Consider the following 16,233-nt stretch of genomic DNA (forward strand, 5'->3'; position numbering starts at 1 on the left):
TTTGTGCTTTCAATGTTTTCCTCTAAAACTAATAAAAAATAAAGTTGAAAATATTTTAAAATTATTTTCAAATTGCTACCTATTTACCATGAACATTTAACGGTGCTGTTCAATTCATTGTTCATCTCTAAGCCCTGGAAAATGTAGTTTCCAGAACATTTTAGAGGGAAAAAAATGCTAAAGAAAGTTTTGACTCACACTGATTCAGCTTTTTGTGACCTTTCTACCACTTTTTCCTGTGTTTGTTTTCTCTGAGCCTGGGCCAGAGTAACTGCCTTAAGGTCTCTCCACTCGGAGATTCTAGGATCCTAAAAGAGCAAGTACAGGTCTCTCTCTGGCCACTTGAAATACCACAGCCACTCTGTCTCCTTCCGGGAAATTATGTTTCTCATAAACATGCCTGGAGATTTTAAATATTTTATAATACTCATTAAAGCATGGAGTTTGTTTGCTCTAAGAAGCATCTCATATTGATAACATTTTATCTTTTCTCCCTAAAAACGAAGTAGATCTTGTTTAAGTGAGTGGATTTCTTTTTAATCCACTAGGTGTTAAATACTCATTTATTTAACAGGCTCGCAGTAATATATACTCGACTGACAAGTGGACCATGAAGACGCCTTCTGCCGGGTTCCCACTAAGCAAAGACTCATTACTTCGTGCACCTGACATTGGAAGGAGACCCAGATTTGTCTCCAGTGAGGCAGTGCCACCGACTGCCAGGAGTGTGATGGACGGGTGCCACTTTCAGGTTCCTCTGTGAGTAAGGGCTGTCTCCTCTCTCTGAATCGTCAGGTGAGGTCTTTCTCTCACTTTCTGTCGCGTTATCAGAGTGTCCCGTGTTTACCCCTTAATTCTTCAAGATGAAGTTAGATAACGGTTGAAGGCTATGTTAGGCTTTTTTTTTTTTACTTTGAATTTTCAAGATAAATTACTGGCATTTTCCATGTGTGTCTAACACTTGGTTTTGTCACTATGCAGTGGAGACAGGACTGTATTCTGGCCAGCATCCTAAGTAAAGAGAACACCCAAGTCTACTGTCTACCAGTTTTCCTCTTCCTATTACATGTCAAAGAAATGATCATTTCTTTCTGAAGACAGCCATCTTTAATACAAGCAGAAAGGATGAGACATAGTATACTAGCGCATTACATACTCTAGAATATGCTCTATATAAGCAAACACATTCTTCAAATGCCAGGATTCGATGAGCCAACGAGTTTAGGGGGAAAGTTTTCAGGTCCTGGTAGAAGGCTGCGTGGATAACCTGTAATTCTCAAGTTCTTTGTTAATGGCTCTCGTTCACTAGGGAAATAATACATACTCCATGTTGTATGTACGAGGTATGGGATTCAGAAAATAATTTTTCAAATGGATGTGAAGCGTTTGGGAGCAGCTATGCAAGGTGTGAAAGCACAATATTCCTGACACAGTGTCTGTAGCATCTGCGGGCCCTCCACACTAAGGGCCCACATAGTGGCCCGTGTCCTCTAAGGCTCAGTTCTTGACCTTCAGCGTTTTCAAATCCCTCTCCTTGTCCTGGACCACTGCTAACTCCTCTCCACGCATCTTCATCCGCACCACCTATTACAGTAATGCAGGAAAGCTTCCCAAACGAGGGGGCATCACCCAGCACTCAGAAAACCGGCCTAGGTGGATTCCCCAGCCACTGTTGTCCTCCGAGAGGTCTCCCTGACAACACACACAGCTGGAAACGAGCAAGTCTCCCCCACCCGGCGCGGTGAGTAATTGTCTGGGCCTCAGTGACAGATGTGCAATAGACCAGCTTCTTCAGGAAAAAATTAACAGTTTGTCCAGCATGTCAGCTCGCTCTTTGCAGTGCCTGGGAGGGCTTGGCCCCATTACGGATGATTTAGAAATTGAGGCAAGCGAGGCCCCGCTGCCCGCACGGCAAGCCTCCATCGGGGGCCTCATCTGCATTCAGGACTTACTCGGGGCCAGAAATTGGCGGAGGCCCTCTGGCCGCAAGATGAGTGCGGCTGACAATGCCTTGATTTGTTGCGAGAGAGAATAAATGGGTTTTTCAGACGATGAGGAAATATCACCATTACTGGCCAATTTACAGCATTTTATCTGTTCTTCAAACGTGTCACTTTTGTTATTGTTGCCTGGTAATTACATAGTGAAACGGAAAGAAAACAAATTCTGGTTCCGTATTCCGATGGATTGCAAAATCATATAATCCTGATAAATGCCCATTTATGATACACAGGGATGAAAGGTTCATTTTAATTTTGAATGGCTAGCATAGCCATAAATAGGATATAGGATTAAATTTCAGAGAATCTGATTACCCAAAAGCAAACAGTCTTTCTCTTCACTTTTGCAGATCCTGGAAAGTCAGGGAGATACCGTAAGGCATTTTCACAAACAGGATTTTCCTGAGACAATACCCAAAGCCAATTCAGAATGGCAACCTGAAAAGAGCAGAACTTGGAGGGAAGCGAGAGCACTGTCCGGTTCTGGAATCAGGCCGTCCTAAATAATTCTCAGAAAGCAAGCCGGGGGTGAGGGCGCCCACGGTAGGCAAGATTGTTCTCGCTCGGAGGAATAGCCCTGTGTTTTGTAGTTCATGTTCCTGGGCACTTCCACAATCTCACCAAACATCCAGATATGAGAAACCAAGTGCTTTTTCTCGTGCTTCTTCTTCTCTCTAACATTACTACTGCCCATCCCTTGTTCCCATTGGTGTAAAGAACCTTGCCTGTGGAGGTTGGCAAAGTGCCCAGGTAACAAAAAGCATAGAGATGAAGAACAATGGACTCGGCTCCCAGGAGCACTCCTTGGTGTCAGGTGTGGAAAGTAATGGGTTTTGCTTAGGAAGAAGTGGGCAGAAGGAGGCTTCATGGTCCACTTCTCAGGTGAGCGCATATCCCTGTAAATCTGCTCAGTCGATGCGGATGTGACACCTGTTGGTACACCCGAGGCAGGGAACGAGGGAGAAGGCACATCAGCACCCCCCTGCCTTGGCCCAGGGGTGTCGCGTGGCACTTCCGCTCAGGATCCGTTGACCAGCCCTGGTCATGGGAGCCCAACTGGAGTTCCTGGAAGCTGCATGGAAGAGGGGCACATGGATATTTGTGAGCATTCACGGTCCCCGCCATCGTTGTTGATGCCATGATCACACTGCTTCTACATGGTCTTACTATGACTCATCAGACTGCTAAGTATCAAAGCAGCATTTGCCATATATCATTGAATTGAAGACACCAAGGATTTTAACAGACACTTTAATTGTATGTACTATTAAGAAAGAAAGACGGTAGTCCACTGACATAAAATGCAAATCCAATTTTAGAAATACTAAAATACGGAAAAGGTGATAAAGCATGTTCATAAGTGTCAAGTGATTGGGGCAGAGAGGAAAAACCTAAAGTATGTCAGGGGAAGCTATATGAATGGGGGGGACTGGAGCTGATCCCTGAAGAATGGGAGGGTGTGACTGGGAAAAAAGGAGATTTCTTTTTCCCCGTGGCTACTCCTCTGGATGTTGACCCTATACGGCACAGACACTGGAGTTCTTCCAGGCGGAATTCAGTACCCAGCCCTAATGCTCTGTACGTGATTTGGGGGTTATCTCGCACGTTTCAGGCTGCTTTGCTGAAGGTAAAAATAATAATAGTTGCCTTATGAGGGTAAAATGTAATGATGCACATAAAGTACCCTAGCACAGTGTCTGGCACATAGTAGGTGTTTCAAATTAGGTAACTTTTCTTGTTTCTAATGAAGTGACAAATTGTTCTTTTTTTCCCTACTCTTCTGGTCGGGAGAAGGTCAGAGAAAAATGTTCACACATTTTTAGTTTGCTAAATAGTTCTCAATACAGACGCTGATATTAAGAAAATCTTCCTAATATCACAGCCACCGATGAACATAGCCTTAATAATAAACTTCTGCTACAACTCCAAAAATTAGGCTTTTAAAAATTCGTTCAACCAAAACCCATGTAAACAATACAAGACAGAATTCAACCACCTGTTCTCAGTAATTTCTTACTACTTGATTGAAAACCATTTGGGAATCTCTGGCTATACCCACCAAGGTGTTTGGGCCTGCCCATGGCCTTTGCTGTCTACAAATGGGGTGGCACAGAGCCCAGGGAAAGTGTCATTGGCCTGGGACTAATGCCAATGCTTTGACAAAGTCCTCAGTGGGCTGCTTGTATAAGAAGCTTAGGTTGAAATTCTGTCTTTTCACAGAATCTTTTTGAGACTCTAGAACAGTAGCCACCAAATGTGAGAGTGCCTGAGACTTACCAGGGAGCCCTTAAGAAACTGAGATTCTCAAATGCCACTTTCAAGGAGGCCCCTGCGAACGAGGATGCAGGTGGGGAAGGCCACCTGGAAGAAGCACCTGAGGGAGTCTCCAGATGCTGGCCCACACCCACACCCAGCCTTCCCTGGTGGACCCTAGGGGGCTGTCTGCCACCACCCTGTACCGTCTCCCAGAGACAACCCTCAGGAATTTGGAATTAGAACAAATAGATTTCATTCTGACTTTGGTGTGCCTTGCCTCTTGAATTGGACTGGGAAGCAGAGAGTCAGTATGAACAGGAGGTCATGGGTGGGGCAGAGAATGAAGATGGGAAGAAAATGCCTGGGTTTCCTATGGCCCTGGAGCCTGGTCGAAGGTTGCCAGATGTTCTCCTTACTCAGAACCAGAGGATTCTCACCAGCAGGTCCTCTGGCCTTGGGTGAAGAGAAAGCAACACTTTTCTGCAGGAGAGCGTGACACCCCATTCCACCACACAGAGCCACTTCCGGGCTTGGAGGAGCACAGCCCCCTTTAGGTGGGAGCTTTCTCTAGAGCGCTTACTCACAGGTCATTGACTACCTAGCAGAGGGGAAAGTAAAAGCTGAAGTATTTGAGCCAGTATTTATTAAATACCCATCACAGACTCAGATAAAGCAAGTCTAAAATCATAATGACAGTTAATTGCCCAGTTTTTAGAGTTTTATGTTGGCAGACGGGGAGCTGAAATAACAGCCTGTCCGGACGCACAGAGGAACCCTGAGCATCGTTCTGCCGTGGTCAGAATTCTTTTCTGAGGCCGATTTTTAGTCCCATAAAACACACCTTTACGTTATAAGTAATGCTCCTCTTTGGTACAAGTTCACTTAAGCTTTCTGTCATTTCCCTACAGTGCTAACATTCTGCTGGAGGTTGGCTGATATTTAAATATACTATAAGAAACTGAGAAGTGCTATCATAACTTGACCAACTGAATTTTCTGTGTGCAATCATCGAAGAGTTTATCGTTTTAAAGGAGCTATTCATTACACTGTGTCGTATTTTAATAAAGTTCTACCTTATGGCAACATGGTATTTTTAAATGACTTGACCTCACTTTTCTCTTTTCTTAAACAAAGCTTAACTCCATCAATTTCTAACCCAGTGATCCCTGTCTATAGAGGAAGCCCATTACTTCAAAAGATTCTCGTAAGACTGGAGAACTCTGAATACTAGTTACTTCACATTTTGAATATATGAATATACAACACCATGTTTTTCCTTGAGCAGTTTAATCATCGTTATGGATCACAAAGTAGAGGTGAGCATGGTAAATCTGGAAAATAAGATTAGAAGCTCCTTCCTTCCTTCTTGCCCTTCTCAGAGCTGAGTGCCCATCAGTCTCAGGTTCCTGAGTTCCGCTGTGGGTTGGCTGGTAAGCCGTCCCTGCTGGGTTGGTTTCCCCAGGATCAGCAGCGGCCCGGCCCACCCACCCAGCTCCCCGCCTGCCTCCAGCCCACCACGCAGAGTCCTTGTGCCCTTCTACGGCCAGAGGGAGGAAGAAACCCGCAGGGAGCAAAGAGCAGCTTTAGCTCCAGTGGTTTGCCTTCCTCTTATATTTGGGACCCGGAAGCCATGAGTTACAGCAGAAGGAGCCCTGGACTAGGGCGGGGGAGACCTAGATTTGAGTTTGGTCCAACTCTTGTCCGTTCAGCCCCATCACCCGACTGACTATTCAGGTTTCTGTACACAGGTTTATAAAATGAAGCAGTTGGACAAGAAAAGAATTGATGTTTCTGAGTGCTCCCTCTGTGCTAGGGATCTCACACATAATTTCCCCATGAACTTCACAAAGGTCTTTACTTTGAATTTTTCTGTTAAAAAGATTTGGTGACACTTAGCTTTGATAATGCAGACTAATCGGGAAAAATTTTATTCTAAACTAGCAGACAGTCTCAATTACTTAACACTATGGGCATACATACAGTATTATTGTTTACAGGTAAATTACTAACAATTTAACTTACCATTGAATAATGGTAAATTGAATAATTCTATTTAAACTAATATTCAAATCAGTGTTTGTATGCAAATGACACTGGTATAATGTAAAAAGTTTTGAACTTTGTATTTTTCCTAAGTACTATATCTCCTTATAACATGTTTCTGCTGTTAATTCACTATCATTACAATGTACATGCAAACAAGCCCACCCCACACCTTAGTTACCACAAACTCAAACTTTGTGGGGTCCATCAAACTGACAGTTGGCAGGACCCCCTGGTATATGTTTCATGGTATCAGGCTCCTGATGGTAAACAGGGATCACACGAACTGGACAACGTGACCTTGGGCAAGAGCCCAGGCATGGTTCCCCAGAACAGCGAAGAAGAAAGCAATTGTTTTTGGTTTTGTTTTTTAAACCGAGGTCCAGGGTTGTGACCTTAACTCCATACATAGTGTGAAGAATAGGATCAGGTTCAGAAAAAAAAATAAAGACAAATGATTAAAGGCTACAGAGCTAACTCCAAGGAAGACACAGGCAATGAGTGATGTGGAATCGCTGTAGAATGACCACAGAAAGGGTTTAACAATCCCCAAACAACTGGAAGGAACAGAAGTATTTCAAGAATTACCCTGTTGTTTAGAATAGGAAATGTATGGATGGGTTGGCTTAAAAAAGATTTAGAAGGAAAAGACGTTTTAGTCAAAGATAAACAGAAAGGCATCTATTTTAATGGAAAACATTAAACTAATGAAAGTAGGGCTGTTATTAAATCTCAACATGAATGAATTGAAGTCCTTCATGAACCTGCTGAAGGAACTAATCCAGCCCCTATCTGGGGTGGTGGGCAGGCATGTTCTACCACATGTGAGAGTCTGACTTCTCTGCACTTCCAAGCCACCTTGGCAGTAGCTTGGGCCAGGACAGGTTTGGGAGCACCTTCACGCCAGGCATGGCCATCCTGTCCATTCTTTTACTAATGAGTAGCCTAGGGTTTTGTTGTGGCCCTTTCTGGGGCTATTCTTTAGTCTGATTTTGCAGCTGTGAAAATAACCCAAGTACATCAGAGGTCATGAGGTAGGTAAACTGCTCGTTACAGAGCAAAATGAGGCCCACGATAGTCCTATTCTGCCCATGCCGAATATGTCTACCTCCCACCATCGAATTAAAGGCACCTTGCTAAAAGTACTTACAGATATCAGCCACATGCTTATCACCGAGGTGGTTACTGTGAGACTTGATAAGAATTTCAGAGTGTACTCACTGCCCTCAAGGGACTTAGAACCTTTTTAGAGACATCTGACACATATTCAAGAATGATATTTAAATATTTCATAATGAGATGGGCACAGGCACTGGCCAATGAGATGGATGGATGCCAGCTATAAACAACTGACATTTTGTAATGGTACCTATTGGTGATACCAGCCTTACTTACATCTGATTTTTTAAGTTGCAGGAAAAAAAAACTATGTCAAAAATGTTACATTGAACATAATCAAATGCCAATATATGTGATGACTCATGGGTGCTGTATTTGCCCCCTCTCTCTATCCATGGCAGGTGACATCAACTGGAATTGTTCTTTTTCATGGTGACCCCAGGCAGGCGAGCACCGTCAAAGTGAACTCTCAGGCTTAACTCTACTTACGGCCTCTTACAGACCCCGTAAGTGTTACTCAAGCAAGGGGGCTGAGATGAGCTACCCAGGCACACGAATATCTCCAATGGTACTTTCTTGACGTGTTTCCAGATTCTCTTGTTGCTCATCACTTAACCGAGTGACTCTCTGTTCTATCAAATGTGCACGTACTCATTCCTCCCATCTCCACCTCCTCGTCTGTGGCCCTTCCTCTTGTCTGGCTAAAAGGGTTCCCCAGGAATCTGTGTCCTTTTAGAATCAGGTTAGATCTCAGCTCTTTCTGCCAATCTGAGCCTTATAACTATTTTCATACCTTCGTAAACACAGAATAAAAATAATATCTAATCAGTACAAAAGGTGTGTGTCCATTTTTGGTTATAGCATATGCAACCATAGTGGACCCATCACTGAAATTTGACTGACCGACTGAATAAATGCATGCACAAGATAAGAAATTTTCCAGGCCCAAGAGGCTCTACACAAAAGTCAGGAATGTTTAAAATTGCCTCAAATTTTTGAGAATGCCAACATCCAAATAGCTATCTGACAACTGTATATAAAGGAAATTACTGAAATGTGAGTAGAAACGAGTGTCAATATTTCACACAGGGCTGCCTCCGGCTGATTTTCTTAACTAACAGGGAAAGTTCACAGAAATGGGTAAACAAATTGTCTGCCAGAGGTGACGAGAGAACATGAAATCGCTTTCTTTCCACTGAGTGTAATTTCGTCGTGGGGCCAGCTGGCATTTTCCGAACGTTTACCTGGTGTCAGGCCTGCTGGCAACTGCGTTGTCCTGATTTAGAAATAAAGGATTGACTCCGAGGTGTCTCTGCAATCTTCCGGCAGGATGATAAATCCCAATGTTAACACCCAAATAGGAGGTGAACCATTAGCCCTGGCCGCCGCGTGGACCTCATGCTTAACTCAATCTTCCAGTTGTCAGGGTGGCTGGGGGAGGCTGCTGGGCAGGCTCCAGCGTGGGCTGAACCGACACGGGGCCGCCCGTGCTCTGCTGAAGGCTGCCGGCTGCCCGACCAGGTTGCCCCCGTCCCGGGCCTGGTGGGAATGAATGGCCCCTAACTCTACAAAGTGCTTTCTGAAATCTGAATAAGAGCTCAGCTATCATCTACAAAATTGTGGCTCGTCGAGTAGAAATTACGACGAGATCCTGTTTTTCACTTTGTGCAATTGGCAAGCATCCTCCGCAGAACTGACGCTTCCCATAAGCTGTCATCGGATCCAATTGTTCTGGAATATGGTCTCTGGTGTTTGATTGCAGGGTCCGCAGGCTTCAGACCGTAGGAATGCAATGCTTAAGCTTCCTCACTTATTGCCTGCTGGTGTACAAATATAGGATTCGGCAATTTAGCCTGAAGACTTAGTCTCTCCTGCTCCATACATCCGCTCTGGGAGGTACCAGGGATGCGGCTTGCCACAGGCTCGGAGACAAGAGGAGGCCCATAAAGCTGGTATCAGAGCCAAGGTGTGGGTTGGCCTCATGCATAATCATCCTGCAAAATACTGTCTGATGTACCCCAAGCTACAGCTGAACTCTGGACTCCCTACCACTGAAATAAAATAAATAAATAGAGATAAGAGCCAAATCCTCATAAATGCTGAAAAGAAGCTGCTGGTTGCCAAAAGACCACTTTAATAACAGGAATACCAAAGCTAGGAACAAAAAGGCTTATCTCTGTTAAAAAAAAATAAAGAATTAATGTAAGGACAGGGATAAAACCACTGTATTATGCTTGCCTGTAGCAGAAGAAGGAAGTTTCGAGAAAGGAAGAAATTTGCAAAACCAGAAACTATGCTGACACTTCCCAGAGAATAGCCCACTGTATTCACATCCTCTGCCAGAACGGGTATAGAATTATTTCAGCTTCCCCTTACAGTAGAAGAATTTCTACATAACCAAAATACGGGTGGAACAGCGCTCTTTGTATAGGGGCATCCACGCTGACCTCACCTGGCAGCCGGTCCTCACTGGATTTTGTCAACCAGCGGGGCCAAATTCACTATATATTCCCAGGTGCCTTTATGATTTAGCAACTTGTCTATTTCACAGGGGTCACCGTTATAGAATATTGATTAATCATGACAGGATTTGAATGCATGGGTCATGGAAACAATGACTGATAAAATTCAGTGTGTTTATGAAACTGTGTGTGTGTCGGGGGGCGGGCTTTGGGGCTCTGTGTCAGGGTAAAGCCGGACAGTGTTTGAAAATTCTGGGAGCGGTCCGTTTACTTGGCTTCCCTCCTGCCTCACGGGATGTTCAACCTCCGAGGAAAAGGGGGGAGAGTAGCAACTGAGAGGTGGCTGTTGGTGGTCAGATTCCGGCCTCGAAACGGGCCGGGTTGTTTCGGGCAAAGCGAGATTGAGAAGCCTCTGTTTTCTCGTTTCTTCTAGTCCCCAATTTCCCAGTGGGCGATAATAAAGACCAAAGCAATAACAGCACATAAAAGCATTTTAAAAATTGGAATCCTATGGAACCGTACAGAAGAATTCACACCAAGCCCCCAAATCATTCATGGAAAGCTATAGATGTTCAAACACTAACGATAATCTGCTTACAGAGGCGATTAAAACAGGTTACATTTTTCTGCTGATTCTTAAGGAAAAGTAAGGCTTCCAGACACAGAGAAGGAGGTTGCTGTTGTACATGGAGGGGACAAAGTCTAAATAAAGGCAAACATGGATATACGATTTGTTCAAAATCCAAAAATTCATCTCGTTGGTTGAGAATGTGGGATATCTAGTATTAAGAAAATTGTTGTTTGGAGTGTCCAGATTTTAAATGGCAACATTCCCCATTCTTTCATTTCAAATGGTAGTCACGGCAATACCAACAACTCACGTACCACATGTCGCATCAAATCAGGTAAATATTTACAGCTCAAGCTATATTCTAGTTTTTTGTTTTACACAATAGTCCCCACTGTAGACCGTGCTAACATCAACCATAAAAGAATTTCAGTTTCTCAATTCCCTTTGCTGTTCTTTGCTGTAATGGCTGATTTTTTTATGTTAATGTTTCCATTGTTTTAATATCCTTGCTTTTCTCATTCGCATCCTAAGAGATGATTGTTAGTGCCAACTCTTTTGATCTATTGCTGAGAGAAAGCACTTGTTCAAACAGTCAGCACTGGATATGAAATGGTGATTGCCGGCAATGAATTCCTTCTCAACATCTGCGAAGACAATTCTGCCTTTTCTTCTTCCACTTAACTCCAAATGAGAGATCTTAAATATACTTAAATAGGCTTCATATCAGCTTACACAATACCTTCATAAAAGCTAGGATGTTAAAAACAGCCCAGTTTCTAATGCTTGTTTTTCTTGATCCAAGTAAGAATACACACAAAGGTACCAAGGTAACACTGAAGTAACATACAATCTACCCCTGAAATCCTAGCTAATATTGTACAATTAAAACCTTTCTCTTCCCTTTCATATTATTTTATGTTGTATTTATAAAGAGCTTTATAATCTAACCGCTGCTCTGAATTGCATAAAGTATTTATTTCATCTTAACCACTGAATCATGAAAATAAAAGCATGAAAGAGTGAGGTTGCTATTTTAAATGAAGCTTTTCAAGTTTGTTAAAACCTCTTCCAGATGGAAATACATGAGAAATACACATGACCATTTCAGCTTTTTGTTTCAATGTGTATTGCAGGGTTAATTCCTACCAGTTGGCTGGAACTTAATACCAATGGGTTTATGGTACATAGGATAACCCGAAATTAAGATGACATCGCAAAAGAAAATGTGGTATAAACAAAAAATAATTATTTTTTTCTTTAGAAGAGACATTATTGTGGATAGCGAACAATTCAAAATGTTACCGTCATTGGTTTTTATCACCTCTGTGATAGTATCTGTTATTTTGAGGCTGACATTCAAGAAACATTTCTTGCCCACTACCACGGGCCGGCCGTAATGCCAGGAGCTGTGTAGGAGAAGCAAAGACACAAAACTAAATAAATGGCATTCCTTGCCTTACATAATCTCACATGATAATAGAAGAACCAGGTACACAACCAAATCATTGTAATAGAGTTTGACCCCAAGCAGAAGATGGGCTTGCACAGGGCATTCCCTGAGTACACAGGCAGGAGAGCTCACTATTCTTCATGGGGGATTCTGAGGCTGGATCGTAATGAATGAGTGGGGCCATGGCAACAGAGAAGAGGAAAACCACTCAAGGAAAAGCGAGCATGGAGCTGAGAGAGCATGGTCGATTTTTAGGAAAGGTGAGATTTTAGGTAGGAGGGGAATGCGGTGGTATGGGGGTAGGAATGACAGGAGGTAAAGTGGGGCCGGACGGAGAGGAGCTGTGTCTTCAGTCCTAAGAACACTAGGTCTCATCCTCTCGTCTGTAGACAGCAGGGGGAGGGAGCTGATGAAGGTCCCAGCAGAGAGACGACAGGCTGATTGTAACGAAGAGGATGATGGGAATGACTAACGTTTACAAAGCGTGGATTATAATGTGACTCATCTGCAGGACGATGCCTCCTAACAATTCCGTAAGATTAGTGCTGCATCGTGTCTATTTTACAGATGGGAAAGTGGAGGCACAGAACCTTAGAATAAGTGGTATGCCTGCGATTCAAGCCCAGCAGGCCAGTGCCTACACTCATAACCACTAGGCCATTACACGTCACCACACTCTTTTTAAGAATAAACCCTGCAGTGGGCTGGAGGATGGACTGAATGGGAAACAGAGCAAGCATGTGTGGGAGACTATGCATTCACTCAGTAAATATACAGGCCTACAGTTCGCCAGTCTCTAATTTAGATACTGGAGATAACAGCAGTGGATAAGACAGTTTCCTACTTTCACCGAGCTGTTATTATTGCACATTCTACAAATGGAGTGTGCCTAAACGAAGTTAGAGATAATGTCAGAGCAAGGATAGGGGAGCATATTAAGAGGTATTTAGGAGCATGAATGGACAGGCCTTGGTGACATTGGAAAAATGAGCAAGGACAGTGAGGTAGAAATCCAAGAAGACCGAGTTTTCTAAATCGGTCGGCTGGTTGCATAATGATGCCCGTGGAAGGCAAGATCAGTTTAGATAAAAGACAAAGACCTTCAGAAATGAAGGTGCCTCTGGGACATCTTAATGGAAATACAGATCCAGAGAGTCTTTTTAAATACTGTTAAGCAACTGTTTAAAAATATTTGTGTGCCATTTTATACCCTCCCTGGCCAATAAAAGGAGTCCTGGGATTATAACGCACAAATTAGCGGTATGTTAATAACTCAACACACACTTGTTAAGTGTTTAGGAAGGTCAAAGACAGGGCCAAGCACTGGGGACCCGAGGCTGGGCAGGCCAGGCATGGTTCCCGGCCTCCAGCTCGAGATGGTAGGCTAAGCACACACATCTGCCTCCAACCCCATTAAAATGAACACAAAACATAGTAACAAAAAAATCATGAGAATTCTAACAGTGCAAAAAGAACAAGAAAGGAGGCCCTCTCATTGGACCAGCACCTTGGAGAGCCGCCTGCTGTGTTGAATGAGAACAGGAATCAATAGATGGATTTGCAGAAGAAACTGCAAATCCTCAGGAAAAGTATGATCTTCCTGGGGAGCAACCGACAAGCTCTGAGGCCTGAGTCGAGGCACATCTGGAGAAGGGGTGAGCCGCAGCCAACAGACAGGATAAGTTGTTTAGAAACTGCATTTTGAACCACTAACCTATTGCCCCTACCACCTGAACAGGAGCGTACTTGCCTCTGACCCAGAGGAAGTGACACCATTTCCTACGCAGGGTTCCCAGAGCGGAGCCTGAGATACTGCAGCCCCCCACCTAAGACAGAAGCCCCCACCGACCTGCCCACATCACAGCGGTGGAGATCGGCCTCTCTCAGAGCCCTGCCCGTGGACACAGAGCTCTCGAGGCGAATGGCGTGCCCAGCTCCTAGCAGAGCCGTACCTTCTCCCTGCACTCACCACCAACACAGCTCTTCACCTAGGAACAAGCAACTAAGGACCACTGATGGGGGAGGAGAGAGACCAGCAGGAAGGAAAAGCCAGACTGGAATGAATGCTTTAACTCTAGTGCCCTGGTCAAGCGCATGGATTCTGCAAAATGGGAATCACGATGGAGTCTACCTCAGGGGGTGAGAAAGCTGTGCACGGTGTATGAAGCGAATGATGTCTTGGGCAGGACACTACTCATATCAGAAGCTCATCTCGGTTTTATAAAGACAGACCTTCTATGTGTGTATTTGAATGAACAGCGGTACAAGGGGAAGGAACTGGTGGCCTCTGTTATCTCAGGGGGACACAACTAGACCAAGTTTGATACAAAAGGCATTAACTTTTATAACCCAAAACACAGCTTTAAAAAGAAAATTCATTACAGTTTTTAAAAATTCAAATTGCTTCGATGGTTTCCAGGAAAAAAATGGAGGATTGAAATGGAGTTAAAGAACCTGTCGTAACAATTTTAGCCTGGCAGTGTGCAATTTGCGAGGTTTCATATTCTTTTGTTTGGTAGCATTACATTATGCCTTTCACAAATATCTAACAGAAAAAATTTAAAAGTAACAATTAACCAAGCACCAAAATTCTTTCATTTAAATGCACATCTTTACTGTTGACAGTTTTTTATTTTAAAAGTGTGTTTCCTCTACCAGAAAAGACACCCCATTATCATGGAGAAAAATCTCAGAAATACAGAAAGGCACAAAGAAGACCATAAACATTTCCTTTATCCTACTTTTTACATCCTTTTTTAATAGTATAGTTTATATATCCTTCCAGGCCTCCATCCAGATCTATATTTATTCCTCTCTCTATGGTCTAACCAACCATATACATATTTTTAAATCACCAAAAATTCACATTCCGTTTTGTAAACTGCTTTTTTTCACTTGAGAATACTAGGAACATTTTTTGTGTCTCCTATAATACCATTGTTAGTAGCCACAGAGCATGCCTCTGATTACATATAGAACTTATTTAACTAGCCATTTATGACTAGATATTTGGGCTGTTAAGTTCTAGCAGCAAAAAAAAATGTACAGCACTACTACTCAGTTTTATGACTACTTTCTAACATAGTGTTGTTACTACTTTTTCAGGGTTTTGGGGGGTAAACATAAATTTTCTCAGCCAATTCAATACTGTGTTTGGTAAGGGTGTTGGCATCGCCTGGCTGTCCAATGGCTGAACAAATGCATACAGACGGTGTGTGGTTGAGGGGGTGCGGGGCTGGGTCTTCAGCGATGCTAGAATGCAAGGACACTGGAACTACCACATCGTGACCTGGTGCAAGAATGCTAGAAGACCCCGTAGCCAGTACTTTATTTTGCAATGGATGTGAATGAAATGATGATAATTACTGATCCAACAAATTGTAATAGTGTTCCCTAAGCCCTTGGGGACTACTGTACAGGTGTGTACTTAGGGACCCTTACATACTGTTTCTTAATGATTTGACAGGCCTGCCAGCTCTAGAAGGGCCATTAAAGACCCCAGTATAAATATCTTGGGGTTCTCATGTTTTAGACCCCGCCCACCAGACACGGCCACATGAAGACCGAAGCGAGCAGCTCAAAGCACTGCTTGATACTCTAGATTCGGACCCACACATCCGCAGTGTCCAAGCCAACTGGCAATGTTTGCCTGAAATTCACTGCTCCTCCCGCTCACCTCCCTGTAACGCAGTGTATTTCATTCATTCCCTTAGACATTTAAAGAGTGTGTACAGTCTCTTAGTAGTTTATCTCTACATTTCCTAACCTATTTCTATGTTTTTTAGAACTATAGGAAAAAACTGGATACTGAATAGTCTTTACAGTGACTACAATAAAGTCTGAAAAATATATTCTTATCATTGCCATATTGCTCAATATATCATTATTGATTTTCAACCGTATCAACAGAGTCCAACTAGTCAACAGGAGAACTTTTAGACCTCATCACTGACTTTGAAGGCATTAAGAGCTATGATATATTTCACTGTCACATTTTTAACCACCTTTGAAACAACCACAATAGGAAGAGCGTGGAGCCAACTTTTGGAGTCTCTCCCTGACGGTGCTCAAGTCAAGCACGTTTTTCTCTCCCAACCAAGTCCCGCTGAGACGCTTACGGTGGCTACATTACAAGGTTCTGCCAGCACAGATCTCATTTCGAGTTACCGTCTTTGTTTCACAAACCTAATCGGGAGGGCTGAACTTCCAAGGCCTGTGATCCGTTGCCAGAGCAGCACACGGGGCTTTAAACTGCATCTTTTCAATGCATCCTGGCATCGCAGCCTGAAGCCAATACTCGTTTTTAACTGGCAACCTGCCTCCCGCGAACGG

Source organism: Sturnira hondurensis, unplaced genomic scaffold, assembly GCF_014824575.4.
Source record: "Sturnira hondurensis isolate 20B ecotype Veracruz unplaced genomic scaffold, ASM1482457v3 Scaffold0018525, whole genome shotgun sequence".
NCBI classification, from domain to species: Eukaryota; Metazoa; Chordata; class Mammalia; order Chiroptera; family Phyllostomidae; genus Sturnira; species Sturnira hondurensis.